Source organism: Heterocephalus glaber, unplaced genomic scaffold, assembly GCF_053883595.1.
Source record: "Heterocephalus glaber isolate CG9 unplaced genomic scaffold, H.glaber_assembly_v1.0 deba00000613, whole genome shotgun sequence".
Lineage (NCBI taxonomy): Eukaryota > Metazoa > Chordata > Mammalia > Rodentia > Bathyergidae > Heterocephalus > Heterocephalus glaber.
Window position 1 is genome coordinate 1,539,854 of NW_028258152.1, and position 15,518 is coordinate 1,555,371.

The 15,518-nt window shown below is 53.0% G+C and overlaps 1 long non-coding RNA gene across 1 annotated transcript; it reads right to left on the reverse strand.

Annotated features, from left to right (window-relative positions):
- Window positions 1–1,608: 1,608 nt before the first annotated feature.
- LOC110346590 (uncharacterized) lies at window positions 1,609–5,542 on the reverse strand. The gene is made up of 3 exons (XR_002390719.2): window positions 5,193–5,542; window positions 2,752–2,993; window positions 1,609–2,462 (listed from the first exon to the last, which is right to left on the reverse strand). It is a non-coding gene; the product is annotated as an uncharacterized LOC110346590 (long non-coding RNA).
- Between the last annotated feature and the right edge of the window lie 9,976 nt (window positions 5,543–15,518).

The window sequence follows — 15,518 nt, forward strand, 5'->3', positions numbered from 1 at the left end:
CGCCAAGCCCCTGTGTGAGGAGCGCACCTTCCCTGGGGTGTTCGGGGCTTCCTGAGTCGTCGGACGGGACGCAGTGGCGGAAGAGGAGAAAGGGAAAGAAAGAAAAGGGGCTGGGCCTGGGCGGGCTCGGTGGGAGAGCGCTTGCCTCGCGCGCACACGGGACCTTGAGTCTGATGCCCAGCGCCGGGAGGAGAGGGAGAAGGGAGAAAGGGTGGATAAGAAGTAGAAGAGGAAGGAAGGGGAGGGAGAGAGAAGCGAGGAAGGCGCACGAGAAAGCCCGGCTTGTGAGGGTCAGGAGCCGGGCACCAGCAGGGCTCCAGCCCACAGGCTCCGATGGCTGTGGGCAGATCTCGTCCAGGAGGGCCGGGGCAGGGCGCGCAGGGCCCGCTGTGACCCAGGGCTGCTGTGTCCCTGTGTGCAGCCCCCAGAGGAAGCTGTATGGGGTCCCCTAATCCTCTGCTTCCCGGTGGGAGTGGAGGAAATTCTACTCTTTTCCTTCCTTTCCTGCGGAGACAGGGACTGCCAGCCCTCCAAGGGGGAGATTTGAATGAAAAAAGGGGGAAGCTGGAGAAGAGGCGTCCCCCGGAGCAGACGTCCGCTCTCCCCCTCCTCCCTGCGCCCCAGGGGCCCCCAGACCTTCTAGGGGTTGCTCGCCCTGCGGGGCGCTCGCTGGGTTTTCTGGTTGCTTCTTTGATGTGCTGCGACCAAACCCAGGGCCTTAGACCTGCGTTTAAATGCCCTCCGGGATGCGTTCGGCCAGAACCACCAGGCGCCCCAGGACGAAAGCCACTAGTGAGGCCAGCTTTCCCGCGTGCCTGTGAATGACCCCGTGAAGCGCCCAAGGTCCCCATCCCAGGAACCCACTCACCTGTCCTCGTGGCTGGTCCAGTCCAGGTTTCCCTGCGGCTCCCGGAGGCACCCGTGGGTCCTCTCCTACCACACGGGATTCACCCTGGAGGACTTTGCCCCGAGCCCCACATGGCAGAGGGCTTCCCCTGCTCCCGGCCACCCAGGCCGCTCTGTGCCTCTGGCCTGGGTGCCAGAGGAAGGGAAGGGGCTGTTTTCACTGGGGCACTTCCATACCGCACCCAAGGCAGGACCTCCCCGGGTCCTCCATGGGAGGAGATGGGAAGAGGGGCCACAAGCAAGGGGTGGACCTGGGGTTAAACCCAGGTCTGAGCCGGGCGTGGTGCTTCGTGCCTGTAAACTCAGCACTCTGGGAGGCTGAGGCAGGAAGATCACAAGTTTGAGGCTGGCCTTGGCAACTCATCAAGATGCCGACTCAAAATAAAAAAATTTAAAAAGGACAAGGTGTTAGACAGGTAGATGTTAGCAGGCCTTCGGGGCCAAGAGGGGTCCAAAATAGCATGCTCTGCCGGTTACAGTTAAATGAAGAAACAAAGACTTCAACGTACGATACATTTATGACCATTTATTAGGTCTCAGACCCCAAACACAGGGCCTTGATTTCTAGAACAAGGCATACAGCATTCCTTGTTGCCATAGCCTACAGACCAATGATACCACAAACAGGAACTTCTTTAAGCAGGACCCTTCGGCCTTGGGCTAAGAGCTGATTTAGATTAGAATTTCTCTTTCATAAGCTTCTTTCACAAGTTTCTTACATGTCTAAGGCCCCTGTGGGAACGCTGACCATCTGAAAAGAACTAGGAAGATATTTGGCAATTCCACAGCAACCTCTAAGAAAACTAGTCAATAAGCATCATAATCCCACAGTTCCCTGAACCCGGGAAGTAACTCCTGCAAGCACAAGAAGAGACCCGAACGCACTCTCAGTGCAGATGCCTATCTGGTACTGCTCCCTTCTCCACTGAGGTGTAACTCTCCCTAGATCTGCGTCATAGTAAACTCCAGCTCTGCTCTTGCATGCCTACTAACCCTGTGTCTTGACTGAATGCAGGAAACTAAGGGCTGAGGAAATTGAAGCCGTCCAGACCTGGTTTTCTGTTGACACTGGGAATGTAGGTCAGCGACTAGGCCCTGGGTTCAATCGCCAGTACTGCAAAAAACCAAAAACTCAGGTCTGGCAAAGCCCAGAGCCTATTAGTGAGGCCCAAGACCCTGCTTGGCCAGTCAATAAGGACTCTTCCACCTCGGAGGCCCCGGGTGGAACCCAGGGCCTTGCACATGCTAGGTAAGCCCTCTACCACTAAGCTACATTCCCCCTGCAAATGGATTTTTAAAAGCTCTCCAGATGGTTCCAGAACCTTACCCACCTCTGCCAGTCCACTAAGGTCCATGGGAGGGCCTGGACCGTTAGCTAGAGGATGGAAAGAGCTATGGCAAATGTATCTTATTTTGGGTTATTTGAGCTGTGGTAACAGAACATACACTGGGAAATTCATACAAAGCAGATTTATTTCTTACAGTTCTGGCAGCGAGCAAGCCCAGGATCAAGGTGATTCTGGTGACATCCTTCTTGCTGCTTCTTCATTCCATGGCTGGAGGCAGAAGGGCAGGACTGCATGAGACTGAGTGGCCAGGAAGGGAGCTGAACACATCCCTTCACCGGGACCCACTCCCAGGATAAATGACCCATTCCTGTGGTAACTCCATTAACCCATTTTGGAGTGAGGAGCCCCAGTGACCTAAATACTTCTTATAGGTCCTACCTCTGGTGGTTGTGTTTAAGATTAAGTTTCCTTCCAACATACGAACTTTGTGGGGGCACATTGAAACTCTCAGGATTGTTCTCCAGCTCCCTTGGGCTCACCATTACTCATTTCATACCTCTCCTCCTTGGGACCAGCAAGGCCAGGAAGTTGGCAGATTTCAAAGGCAGCTGTTGGTAACATTCTCAGAAATGGGATTCTGGGCACCTTGGTCTTTTCTCTGGGTGCTGCTTAAAGGGATGGCCCTTGAAAATAAACCAAGCCCTGAGGCCCATAAGAATCCAGGGTAAGGCTGTGGGTGTTGCTCAGTGGTAGAGCCTGTGCTTAGTTTGCATGAGGCCCTGGGTTCGATCCACAGCACTGGTAAAAAAAAAAAAAAAAAAGTGTTAATGCCATGGTTTTCTCTTTCTTCTTGTGAATATATCAGTCTTGTGAATGACTTGGAAATGTTTAGGGCCGCTTGGAACACATTTGCTACCAGTAATAGCCTAGGTCATTGTCAAATGGTTCAGAACCTCAGTCCAGAATTTTGCAAGAATCTTTCTTAGCTACAAAATCAACACATCTCTAGTCCTTTCTGTGAGTCCAGGGAGTGCTTTCTTTACCTTTGCTTAAATTCTTTTAGTTGTCTTTTCTATAATACCAAAGAGAGGGGCTGGAGATTTAGCTCAATGGCACCGTGCCTGCCTCACAAGCACAAGGTCCTGAGTTTGATCCCCAGTTCCAAAAAAACAAAAAAAAACAAAACCAGACAAACGAACAAAAAGAGAGAGACCCCTGGCCTGTAACTTGCACCAACTGGACACTGCCTGGGCCTTCCTGCCATGTGTTCTTTACATCCGTCTTCACAGTGATTGGATTTGCTGTTCCACTCTCCAGGCTGTCATACTACCTATCACCCTGTCACATGGTTGGGTGCTCAATCCCGGTGAGGTTTATTGTTGACCTAACATCACTTTACCTAATTTTCATCAAAACCCCTAAATGGGCAGCTCCCTCGAGATGCCTCTGTGGCTTGCCCTCCTGACTTCCTGAGAAGTCTCAGGCTCCTGTAGCTGGAGTCCTTTGGTTATGGGAGCAGTGATCTATGAGTTTGTCTGATTGGCTTATTTCTTGCACTAGTCTATTACTCACACTTCCTCCACCTGCTGGATTATCGATGAACATGAATCAGATAGGAGACCAGGCTTCCGGGGAAGCCCCCCTTTCCCCTAAAGTGAGAGCAGGGCAGCCACCACCTTCCCGAGGGTGTGACCCTCCTGTCAGGCATTGACTGTGCCTCATAATCTTGTTGGATTCTGCAAACAGACCACTGGGCTGGGCCAGGTGTGAACAGTGCCAGGTGACCCTGTGAATGATGAAGAAGCTCTGTGAGTCACTGCACATTCAGGTAGGGAAGGCAGAGGCTCTCTCTGCTCATTTTTCCTGCCAGCTAACCTGGCCCTCTCTGCAAAGCAGGATTTTCTTGGTGGTGGCTGGACTCAGGTCCCTTTAGGGCCGGTCCGGACAGCATTCAGCAAACAGGATCTGCTGGCCCTGTTTGCAGCGGGGCCATGCCAGGGGATTAGCCTGGTGGAGTTTTGAGGTGACAACTGACCTGGAGCCTCTACAGCAGGCAGCTTTCCTAGCTCTTGCCATCCTCTGCTCCAGAATGTCCTCCAGCACCTTCCTGCCCGGGTCCCTGCCCTGGCTCATGGCCCAGTGGTCTGAGTTCTACACAGCCGCCTTCCTGGCTGGAGTCCAGCAGAGCCCAGAGGACATGAAGTCCTTGCAATGCGAACAGTGTTGGTTTTGAGGCTGGGCTCTGCTTCCTGCCATTCTAGGTTCTCTAGGGCTCCTGCCATGGTTCTGAGGATTTTAATAAAGATGCCTCTTCCCATCTTTCGCCTTGGGAAAGGGAGAGGGACTGGGGAGAGACAGCCACGGAGCTCAGTGTTTTACCTCCTGTGTGCTCTCTCTATGCATAGAAGGGTGCATGCGGTGACCTGGCCTGGTAGCATCATTGTACGGCAGAGGACAGTGAAGTCCAGGCAGGGAAGGGTCTTGCTCTGCGTTGCACAGGTAGTTCTTGGCTGGGCCAGAGCTGGCCCCAAACTCTGCTGGTGGAAGACCTCATCAGTGCACCTGCTATATTTTCTGTATGACAGTGACCAGTGTCTCAAAATACGGAGTGACATGATTACTCTGTCTTTCCTCTGCCCACACATCCCCTAGAATGCTGGGACTTTGGGCAGAGTCTTTGAGACTCTGTTTCTCTCATCCCCTCTGCATCCTTTGGCCTGAACAGCATCCGGCAAACAGTAGGGTCTCGATAAATGTTTGCTGTTGATTGACCGATGGGCTCTGTCCATTGCTCTTCATATGACTTATCTGCCAAAATGGAGAAACACTAAGGTACAGAAAACAGCTGATCCTTACCGGACTCCACTCAGAGGCCCGGGGCTGGGCCCAAAGTAAAAGGAGGAGAACAGAGCTGTGAATCACTCTTCGCTCCTGCCTTTGGCACACAGAGAGATTACCTCACCACCTCCGGGCAGGAAGGGTGGCTGCATTACTCACCTGCTGAGAGCGCAGGCCGCTGCGGGTTCCCCCGAAGGTTCACGAGGCCGTGCTGAGAAACCAGAAGCCACCGTGTGGCCGACCACGTGTGACCCGCACGGATGTGCAGAGAAAGGGCCCCAAGACACACGCATCTCAGGGAACAGCGTTAACAGCGGCTGCCCGTAAGAGGAGGGTTGGTTTTGGGGTGTGGTATTCAGGAGAGGGGGCTCTTATTTTTGTATGGTGTAAATTTTTATAGCATGCATGCTTGAACCAAAAACTACTACAGGGGCCGGGGATTTAGCTCAGTGGTTCCGCTGCCTGCCTCGCAAGCGCGAGGACCCGAGTTCAATCCCTGGTACCAAAGAAAAAACAAACCTAATATAAATAAGTAATAATTTAAAAATAATTTACTTTTTAATAATAAATTATAAATATATCATTATGTGATGAGGTATACGTTATAATGAATAATTTTTAAATTTTAAAACTAATTCTAAAAATAAATTCTCCCAAAGAATCTGAAGTAGTGGTGCTATTGTTGCCTCCTGTCTCACACCTTCTGTGTTCTTTCTTTCTTCCAAACGTACCAGGGCTATAGGTAGACCCAAGAATTTAAAAGCCTGACTTAAGCCGTAGCCAAATGGCCGAATTCAGACGCAGAAGAGGGTGCAGGCTGTGGGTGTTTACAGACCCCTGAGGAGGTGGTCAAAGGTTCCACTGGCCGGAGGGCCCCGTAGCTTCCCGGCTTCCATGGACACGGATTGTCCCTCCCGGCCTGGAACACTACTCCTCCACAGCCTGCTTTCCTCAGCCCCCGTTTAGCATCTAAACAACACAGTCCTCACCTGGCAGCAAACAGTGCTTGGGTGACCCAGGAAAGGCTGCTTTCCACTTCAGGTGGCCTCTGACTTCCCTGGGGCACCTTGGCTGAGACGCTGGGGTTTCCCTGCCGCCAGTCAGGGGAAGGGAGCAGAGGAGGCCAGGAGGGAGTTCGCTCAGCAGCGCCCCGGGACAAGCTCCTTCCTGAAGAAATCGACTCCGTCTATCATATTCTTATCTAAAAATACGAGTCCCGGGGTGACATTGACATCTCCTAAGCTAAGATCCACAGCTCTGTGTTCCTCCAAGCAGGCTGGCCTGGCCGGAAAGTTTCCTCGACCCCCACAGGCACTTGGCAGGGTGGGACCTCTTTCAGGAAGGCCCTGGGGAGGCGAGGGCACTGAGGAGGAAGAGAGCGTCACCAGCTCTGAAGAGGTGGGAGAGGCCCAGGCTGGCTCCGGTTCCCAGGGAGGGAGCACACTTCCACCAGGAAACTGCCACAGCCCTGGGTCTTCCTGGTCCGGCTGGGTGTGGGGGCATCGCTGCTTCTGGCTGCTGCTGGGGAGGGCAGGACTGGGGACAGGGACCACAGGAGATCCTCCAGGGCTGGCAACCAATCTCAGATCAGGAGACAAAGGAGAGACTCAAAGGAAATACATGGGGTGGGGCAGCAAGAGGAGAAAGATAAAGACTGAGGTAATAGGAACCCCCAAACGGTAACCCCAAACACATCCCTGACAGCTGCCCCTGAGATGCTAGTTTGCTGAATGGGTGAAGAAGGGATTTTTCTGTGGCACAGTGCACATGGAAGAAGCAGAAAAATCATTGTTTCTCCCTGGAGTCACAAGGCTTCCTCAGCATGGCACTGTCAAGATTATCCTACTGAAGCCCGGCATGGCACACACCTGTAAATCCAGCCCTCTGGGAGGCTGAGGCAGGGAGATTGCAAATTTGAGCCCAGGCTGGGCCACTTAGTAAGACCTTGTTACAAAATAAGAAAGGATTGAAGATGCAGCCAGAGTGAAGGCCCTGGGTTCAGTCGCCAGTACTGCAGGAAAAAAACCAGTCTCATGTCAGTTTTAGGATGTGATGTGGGAAAGAAGTGTTCTCATCAGGGCTCAGTTTATGGGGGTTCCCAGGAGGAAGAGAGAGAGAGAGAGAGAGAGGGAGAGGGGCGCCCAGGAGTGTCAGCCACAGCCCTCTGTCCTGAGGGTGAGGCCAGCAGCCCGGGAGCCTGGTGACCTTCTCAGGGCCTCCGAGGGGCAGGCACGACTTTGAGGCAAGGCTGAGGTTGGCGGGCTGCTTCGTCAGCAGACTGAAGACCCTTGTGGTGCCTGGAGGGGCTTTGGCTCTTTCACTCTGCTCTCTGGCACCGCGGAGGACTCGGTTCTTCTCCGGACACCGAGGACCACTCGTTTCTGCACACGTTGGGGACCCAGCGCCCACCCCGTCCCCACCCTGCTGTGCCCTGGCCCCATGGCCTCTTCCTGCAGGCCCATCTCCCTCCCTCCGCTGCCTGGGACCAGGGCAGAGCCGCCACTCCGCCAGCCCTCCACCTCTTTCCTCAACACCACCAGGCCCGCTTCCGGCTTCCGGCACGCAGACTGATCTCGCTATCCTCTGGTACTGCTCCCTGGAGACTCCTTGCCCCTGGGACGCAGTGCACGCAGCCCGAGGTCTCACTCTTTCCTTCCTTCCTCCTACCCCGCAGGACCCAACCTACCCGTGCATCCCCAGTGCGCCCCAATCTGGAACCTCACCTCAAGGCCCCCCTGACAACCCTGGCCCAATCCACCCCCTTCTTCTGTTGCCAGACGGACCAGCCCACTCCCTGCCCCCAGGGTCACCGCCATGATTCATTCCTTTCTCTTCCCTCTAATCTTCTCTCTGCATTATGATTCCCTCACATCCTCTCCCTTACTGGACAGGAGTTCTTGGGAGCTCCCTGAGCCCAGTGGTAGCACAGGCCTGGTGTGCCATGGACCCTCCGTGGCAGAGGCAGCAGGGAGAGGAAGGAGGAAGGTCCTAGGTCAGATGCTAACCTGACCTGGGCTCCGTAGCTTTTCTGAAGCAAAAGTTGCACTTGAGGGTGAGACCCGGGTGGGGTATGGCAGGGTGCACCTGTTCTCAGGTCCCTGGTGTGCAGGTTGCCCAAGACAGAGCCTCTGAGAGGCTGTGTCCAGCGCCTCTTCTCTGGTCGGGGTCCCAGCCAGGCCCTCCCAGGGCTCCTCCGCCCAACCCAAGTTCCCTGATCATAAACTCAGTGATGTTTCCCAGGCATCTGCTGCACCAGCTCTGCCTCGAGCATTGGGCATAACACAACTCTGGGTGAGAAAAGCACAATGCCTGCCCTCAAAGGACCTGCGGGCAGGAGGAGAAATGGGCTATCCAACAGGAACCAGGTCACACTCATTGATAGCCACCATGCGGGCTATGAAAGGGATGTGTGGCTCTTAAAATAGAAGCCCATGAAAACAAAAAGTGCCTTTCCCAAAGAAGAAGAGTCTAGAACCAGAGTCAAACAAGTCAGCCAAACAATGGCTCTTGCTCAGCAGGCCTCTGCCCACCCCCCAGCACCCTGCTTCTGTGCTCAGCTGCCCCGAGCTACAGGGTGGCACTTAGTGGTGACATCCAATAGGCATGCTTCGCGGGGTGGCAGGTCCCAGGGAACCTCTTGGAGGATGAGGACAGCCATGGAGAAGTCACTGCAGTGCTATGTGTGGAAATGTGGCCTGTCGTACAATAGCGCAGGTGTCCAGCAACGGGGGAATAAATGAGAACAGTGTGGAGGCCACATAATGAGGATTGTATGCCCTAGTAAGAATTAACAAAGTAGATGCACACGCAGCCACGTAAAGAGATAATACAAGCAGAGTGCAGAGTAAAGAAACGGAATGAAGGGCCCAGGGATTCAGCTCAGTGGTTCTGCGCCTGCCTCACAAGCGTAAGGTCCTGAGTTCACTCTCCGGTACCAAAAAAAAAAAGAAACAGACTAAGCCTCACGGCACAATATTGTCTATGTAAATTAAAACCACATCCAGGCTGAGGCAGGAGGATCACTGTGAATTTGAGGCCAGCCTGGGCTGCACAGTGAGTTTAAGGCCAACCTAAACTATATAGCAAGGCTTTGTCTCAAAACAAACAATAAAAAGTAGGCCTCAAACTGTGGTACATATTTTACAAGGATAGATCCATATAGGGACACACAGATATAGATAAACACCCGTATGTCACATATTTCTGCACACATGCATATCTGAGAACAGATATCAAATGCACTACGGCGGAGCCCTCCTGGAGCTCAGAGATAGAGACCAGGGGACAGAATACAGCCCTCCCAGTATTTCCACACTGACGGATGATAACTGTGTGCCACGAATTTAAGAGTGTGGTCTCTGGTCTCGTGGTCCAGTATAGAACAAGGCAACACCCATCAATGGACTCGCAAAAACCCTGACTTACCAGGGCACGGTGGTTTTATGCCCTCTTTTTCAGGGGTCTTAGGAATCATCCCAATGTTCTGTGCATTCACTTTAAGGAGTCCAAGGCCCAGAAAGGGCCTATGAGTTGTGCCCATTTCCCAGCTCCCTGGCAGCAGGAGAAGGAGCTATGAGAGGGCGCTTGGTCCCACTCCACCTGTTCCTCTTCCAGCCACGTGAGCCAGCCCAGCCGGTGCTTGTTTAAAGGGCTTGGCCGTGTTTGTGTTAGCACCTGGCCCCTGGTCTGAACCAATGCTCCACCACTAGCTTCCTTTCTCGAGGAGTTCAAGGTGAAGCCCTCATAGGGAGGGGAAGCTCGGGTCCCACTTTACCTCTGTTGTTGATGTTTTTCTCTTTCCAGGACAACCACCTCAAATCTCTGATGAGCTCACTGCCTCGCCCGGCAGGTGAGAGCAGAACCTGGCCAGGGCTTTAACAGGAGTGAATCCTGGCTGAGGAAATGATGTCATCCACCTGTGGTTCAGCATGCAGTCTCTGTGGTTTAAAGGTCCTCTTTCCCACCGCTGCTTCAGGATTCACTCTGACCGTGACTCGCCCAGGAGCCCCTGCATCGAGTGGGTGTGACGTGTTGATGTCAACAGTTTTGCTGCAACCCACAGATCCATAAAACTGCTGGCAAGAAAATTGGACGGGGTATTAATGTGGGTCGTTGGTCAAGGTGTATAGCAGTCATTTCTTGTAAAGGAGGGTATGAGCAATACTGGTCAGGGAGCCTCTCAAAGAAGCGGCCTTCGAAACATGTTCTATCATGAATGCCCTCAAATTCTGCATGGTCCAGTTGTTTCTTCTTATTAAAGCATAGCGTGTATACATGGAGGAAATTGCACATATAAGGGTGGGCCTAGCGGAAAGTCTTCATGTCCCTGGGGGCAGTAGGACCCCAGTCCTTCCCTTCTCTCTCTTCTACTTCCAACTGTGATATTAGTGGCCCCCTGCCATAAGGTACTGCTACAGTCCAAAGCAGCAGCACCAAGGGACCATGGACTGAAACCTCTAACATCGTGAACCAAGATACACCTTTTCTCTTTGTAAGTTGATTTGTCTCAGGTATTTTTTATGGTGACAAAAAGCTGGCTGACACAGGGTTCCAACTGACTTGGACAACAGTGCTTCCAGAAATCCCTTCCTGACCTGGCTGGATTGCGGGGCCCCCGCTCTATCTAGTGCTAGGCGGACATGCAATTGACAGGTGGGGAAATCTCTAGGGGAGGTTCATTTGTTGACCAGTGGAATGAAAAAGGAAGCGAGCTAACAATGTTTTCTTCTGCTGGCTGTGTTTATCTTTAGGTCGAATCTATAGCAAAATATTATTCAAACATCGTTCTAGGTCAGCCCCTGCACTGAATATGATGGGATTAAAACACTGCTCAATTTCGCCGCCTGCTGTGCAAGCGCAAGGACCGGAGTTCCATCCCCGGTACCAAAAAAACCAAAACGCTACTCAGTTCTGACACACCACCTGTCACTCCAGATGGGAGCCCTTTCAGAATGAACTCCTTGGGCTTTGCCCTAGTGAGGTCGGGAATCAGAGCCATATTCCTATCCTGGAAGCTGCTGGACACACAGAAATAAGTGACTTGTTGGTCACTAAGTTCCACAGTGAGCCAGAGGAAACCTGAACAGCCAGCCAGGAACCCAGCCTGCTCTGGTCCGCTGGGCACCTCCCAATGCATGTAGCTCTTTGCGGAGCCCCCTGGGCACAGGCTCAGGATATGATGTGGGTGCTTGGAATGAATTCCTGGCAGTTTCCTTACTGGGGCCACCTCAGAGCTTGGGGACACCGGGAGCATGCAAATAGCACAGTCACACACGACACCCAACGCTTGCTATGCTCAGATAGCTCCTAGAACTTCTTTGGCTTCTTCGGAGCTGGATGACAAGCCATAGTCTTTTTTTTCATACCAGGGATCGAACTCGGGACCTTGCGCTTGTGAGGCAGGCGGTGGAACCACTGAGCTAAATCCCTGGCCCTAGCCATAGTCTTTCGTGGTTATATCTCATTTGGGATGAAAGAAGCGCGTATGCCTGTTTACCTATCCACCACTTGTGTCATATGTTTCCCCTTCCAAGACCAGAGCCCCAGCCAATCTCTAATAATCCAAAGTGCAATTTACTGAGCACCTTCTAGACATCAGGGTCTATCTTCTATTCTATAAGCACCTCGAAAGGTAGGCATGGCTTCTCCCTTTGTACAGATGAAAAACCGAGACTCCCCAAGGTCATCTGGTTAGTACCCAGCAGAGTTGGGATTTGAACTGGGTTTGTCTAGCTCCAAAGCCCGGGCTCTCACCAGGAGTCTTCACAGGGCTTCTGAAAGGCGCCTGGGGAACCACCCAGCCCAGTCCTGAGGGCTTTTGGAGCCTCTTCCGGGAGACAGACGGCTGCTGCCGTAAGATGGAGCACTCGGAACAGAGAAAACAAAGAATCTTGCCCTAGTGAGATCCTGGGGGCTCCCAGGCCCCACCCCTTGGACGAATGGGAAGATATGTCTGGAGAGGATGTGCAGCTGGCCCAGGTCCCCCCAGGGACAGGACAAGGAGGGCTCGGGAACTCCAGGCCTCTGCTCTTTCTCCAGCATGGTGTGCGCTCCCCTCTGCCCGTGCTCTGCAGTCCCAGGCCCTGTGTCTGTCCCGCCTCTGCAGCTGGGGTGGCAGGGCTGACAGTGGGGCACACACCTCAGCAGGTGCCATGGGGAAGCAGGTGACGGAGCCTCCCCACTCTTCGTGCCCCCACTGGGCTTCCTGAGCCCCAGGAGAGCACAGGGTCACAGGCTGCTCCTGTGGCCTTTCCCTGGATGACCACAGTGCCTGCTGCCGCATAGACAGCACCTTGCTTCTTAGAGGTACTGGGCAAGTATTGAGGAGAGAGGAATGTTGGGAGTCCTTGCTGCGAGGGAGTCCCCTGAAGACTTTGGCCTCGAGGATGAGATCATGGGCTTTGAAAGTAACTGCATTTTATAGATCCAATAAAGTAGACACAGCCTGGCTATTATGTCTCTCGGGTGTCATGGAAACCTGCCTTGAATTCTCTATTGGAGGAGGAAACAGAAGCAGATGCTTAGCTGTGTTCTGTGACCTGCCCAAGGTCGCTACCCAGACGGGGAGGTGTCCTGGTGAGGACCCACGGCAGTGAGTCATCTGTGGCCGTGGAGGCTGCTGCCTGTCTGCCTGCCTGCCTGCCACGAGTCTCTCAAACTTTCTTCTGTGCCCGATGAGCAGTGCCCGTGTCTGGGCTCTGACGCAGTGTTGAGGGGCAGCAGTATATAGTTTCATATATATATATATATATATATATATATATATATATATGTATACATGTACATTTTAGGTATTCAATACATTTACATTTATCATTGGGTGCTTGTACCTGTACATGATGTATCTTGGTTCTACTTTTTTCCCCATTACCTGTGCACCCTTCACCCCTTCCACCCTTCCCTATTTACACAGACTTTGATTCCATTTTTTTTCCTTTCCCTTCTTCCCTTTCCCCTTCCCCTCCCAGCAGTATACTCTTTCAACATATTTGGTGCTGTGAGCCGCTCCATCAATCTGAAGTTATATGCAGTCATGGTTCCCAAGCAGAGGTGGTGAGCAATCTGCTAAGCTGATGAAGGGCCAAGCTGCCAGAAGCCTGCTGCAGGTGCAGGGCGGACTCCCAGCCTTTGAATGTGCTGGGCCCTTTGTACCTCAGGGTGCAGGGCTTATGTCTGCAGTTTCCAGGGACTGCTTCTCCCTGCTCTCGGCCTGAGGTGTGGCTTGGGGCGCCCAGGGAAGGGGAGGCCCCCAGAACTGTCCCCCAATGAGCCCAAGGATTCGCAGGGCACTGTCAGGCTCCCCTTGCTTTCCAGGTAGAGTGGTTCTCAGTGCTCCCTTCCTCTTGGCCCTTGGCCCTTCTCTATTCCCTGAGGTCCCTCCTCTTTCAGGAGACCTTTGTGCCCTTCCACCAAGCCCTGGGGGCAGCCACTTTGCCTATCTGAGCCAAAGCCACACAGCCTCAGTGGCAGGGATGGGAGACGGGCAGAGGGTCCCCGATAATGCCTTCCCCAGGACACAGATGATGCTGGAACGCCCATCAGCCCGCAGGTACTAAGCACGTAGTGCTGAAGTCACCTTCCTCCCATATATGCCTGAGGAAGGCCGCAGCCCGGCTCAAGAGTTGGAGCAGGCAGGTGGGATCTGTGTGATGACCCCAGGTGCTCCGAGAACACGGGGAGGAGGGAGAGACCAGCCCCAAAGCTAGGTAGGGAGGATGGGGCTGTTGACAGTGGGAGAGAAGAACTCCAGCTGCACTTACAGGAAGGTTGGGGTTCTGCGGAGCCACTGGAAAACAGCCCTGAGCACACTTTTTAAAAAATAATTTTTTCTGTTTTCTTTTTGTGTATAATATATTTTATCATACTCATCATACTCATCCCCCATTACCCACCCTTCACCCCTCTTATTCCCTTCTTGTTTAATAATAGTCTCATTTTTGCTTTCTTGTCATCTTTTTCAGATTCCATATATCAGGGAGAACATGTGATACTCTGTCTTTCTGAGTCTGGTTTATTTTGCTTAACGTGATAATCTCCAGCTCTATTCATTTTCCTGCAAATGAGAGAATTTTTTTTTTGGTACTGGAGATCGAACTCGGGTCCCTGCACTTGCACAGCAGATGGCGAAACCACTGAGCTAAATCCCGGCCCCTTGTTCATTTGTTTTGTTTTGCTTTGTTTGCCATGCTGGAGATTGAATCCAGGGCCTTAAGCATGGACAAGCACTCTGCCAGTGAGCTGCATCCCCAGCCCTCACAAACTTTTCTTAACTCCCACTGAGAATGCGTCATAAGGTGACCATCTTTATGCTCCGGAGTTCTGAAAGAGGAATAAACAGATGCTGCCCCAGGCAACAGCAGGCCCCACACTGTGAGCAGTGCTTTGTGGCCATAGGGCTTCTTCTCATGACACACTCAGGCACAGCTGGCCCTACCAGGACATGTTCCCTGCACAGCAAGAGTGGCCTTCCACTCAGCAGCTGAGTCTCGGATAGTCACTCCACAGGGCTGGAGTCTTCCAGTGGAAGGGACATAGAAGCCCAGCCCAGGCAGGCGGCAGGCAGTGTTGGTATCAGTTCATCCTTCGCCTGAGGACTTATGTCCCTTGTTCTTTGAAATGAGACAGAACAATTCCACCACCAGCTTCTTCCTCGCCTTTCCCAGTTTGAACATTCTTGGTGGCCTCAGCTGCTCAACCTTAAACTCGGTGGCCAGGCCCTGGGCTGTGCTGCTCTAGCTCATCCAGGTCCTTCCTGAAAGGTGGTCATCCCGAGGCTGTGTCCAGGAGTGGACTGAGTCATGCTGGGAATGTGGCTCCATGAAGGTGGTCCAAGATGGTGCTTTTGGGAGCCACATGAGACCACCAGTTCACATGTCCCCTTTTACCCGCAGAATGGGTTCTTCCGTTGACAAGGAGGAAGGACGTTTCCCTTCTGGCTTGGAGGCTGGGGTGGTGGGAGAATGTTGCGTAACTGTCTGCAAAGCCCAAAGCTTCTTGGGAGACAAGTTCTAGCCAGAGTCAACCCATGATGAGCTGGTTGAGAAAGCAGGGGTTTGGGAAAGGGTTCTGAACAATCAGGTGCCTTATCCAGCTGCTTACCGAGTGACTCCGACGTCTATTGTGTCGGAGCTGATCTTGAACCAGGGAGTGGGAGGCCCTGTGGGGTGGGGAGGCCCTTCTGCTGTCTCTTGGCTCTGCTGGGTGGTGGAGAAGACAGCCCTGCAGGCGGCCCACCTCTTCCCTCTCCTCCCTGGGGATGAATCAGCCGCTGGGAAGCACTGATGCCTCGGGAAAGGAGACGCAGCTGACCGAGAGCCATGGGTGAATGGAGGCACTGTTCTTTCTGCCCGGGGAACTTCCAAAGGGGAACCATCATTTTCACCCCAGTGAGCTCAAACTGTTCGTCTGCACTTGCCCAAACTGGTCAAAAGGTTTTCCCTGAAAGTAGCGAGACTGCCTGGCTCCTTTCGGCAACTTTCTCAGACA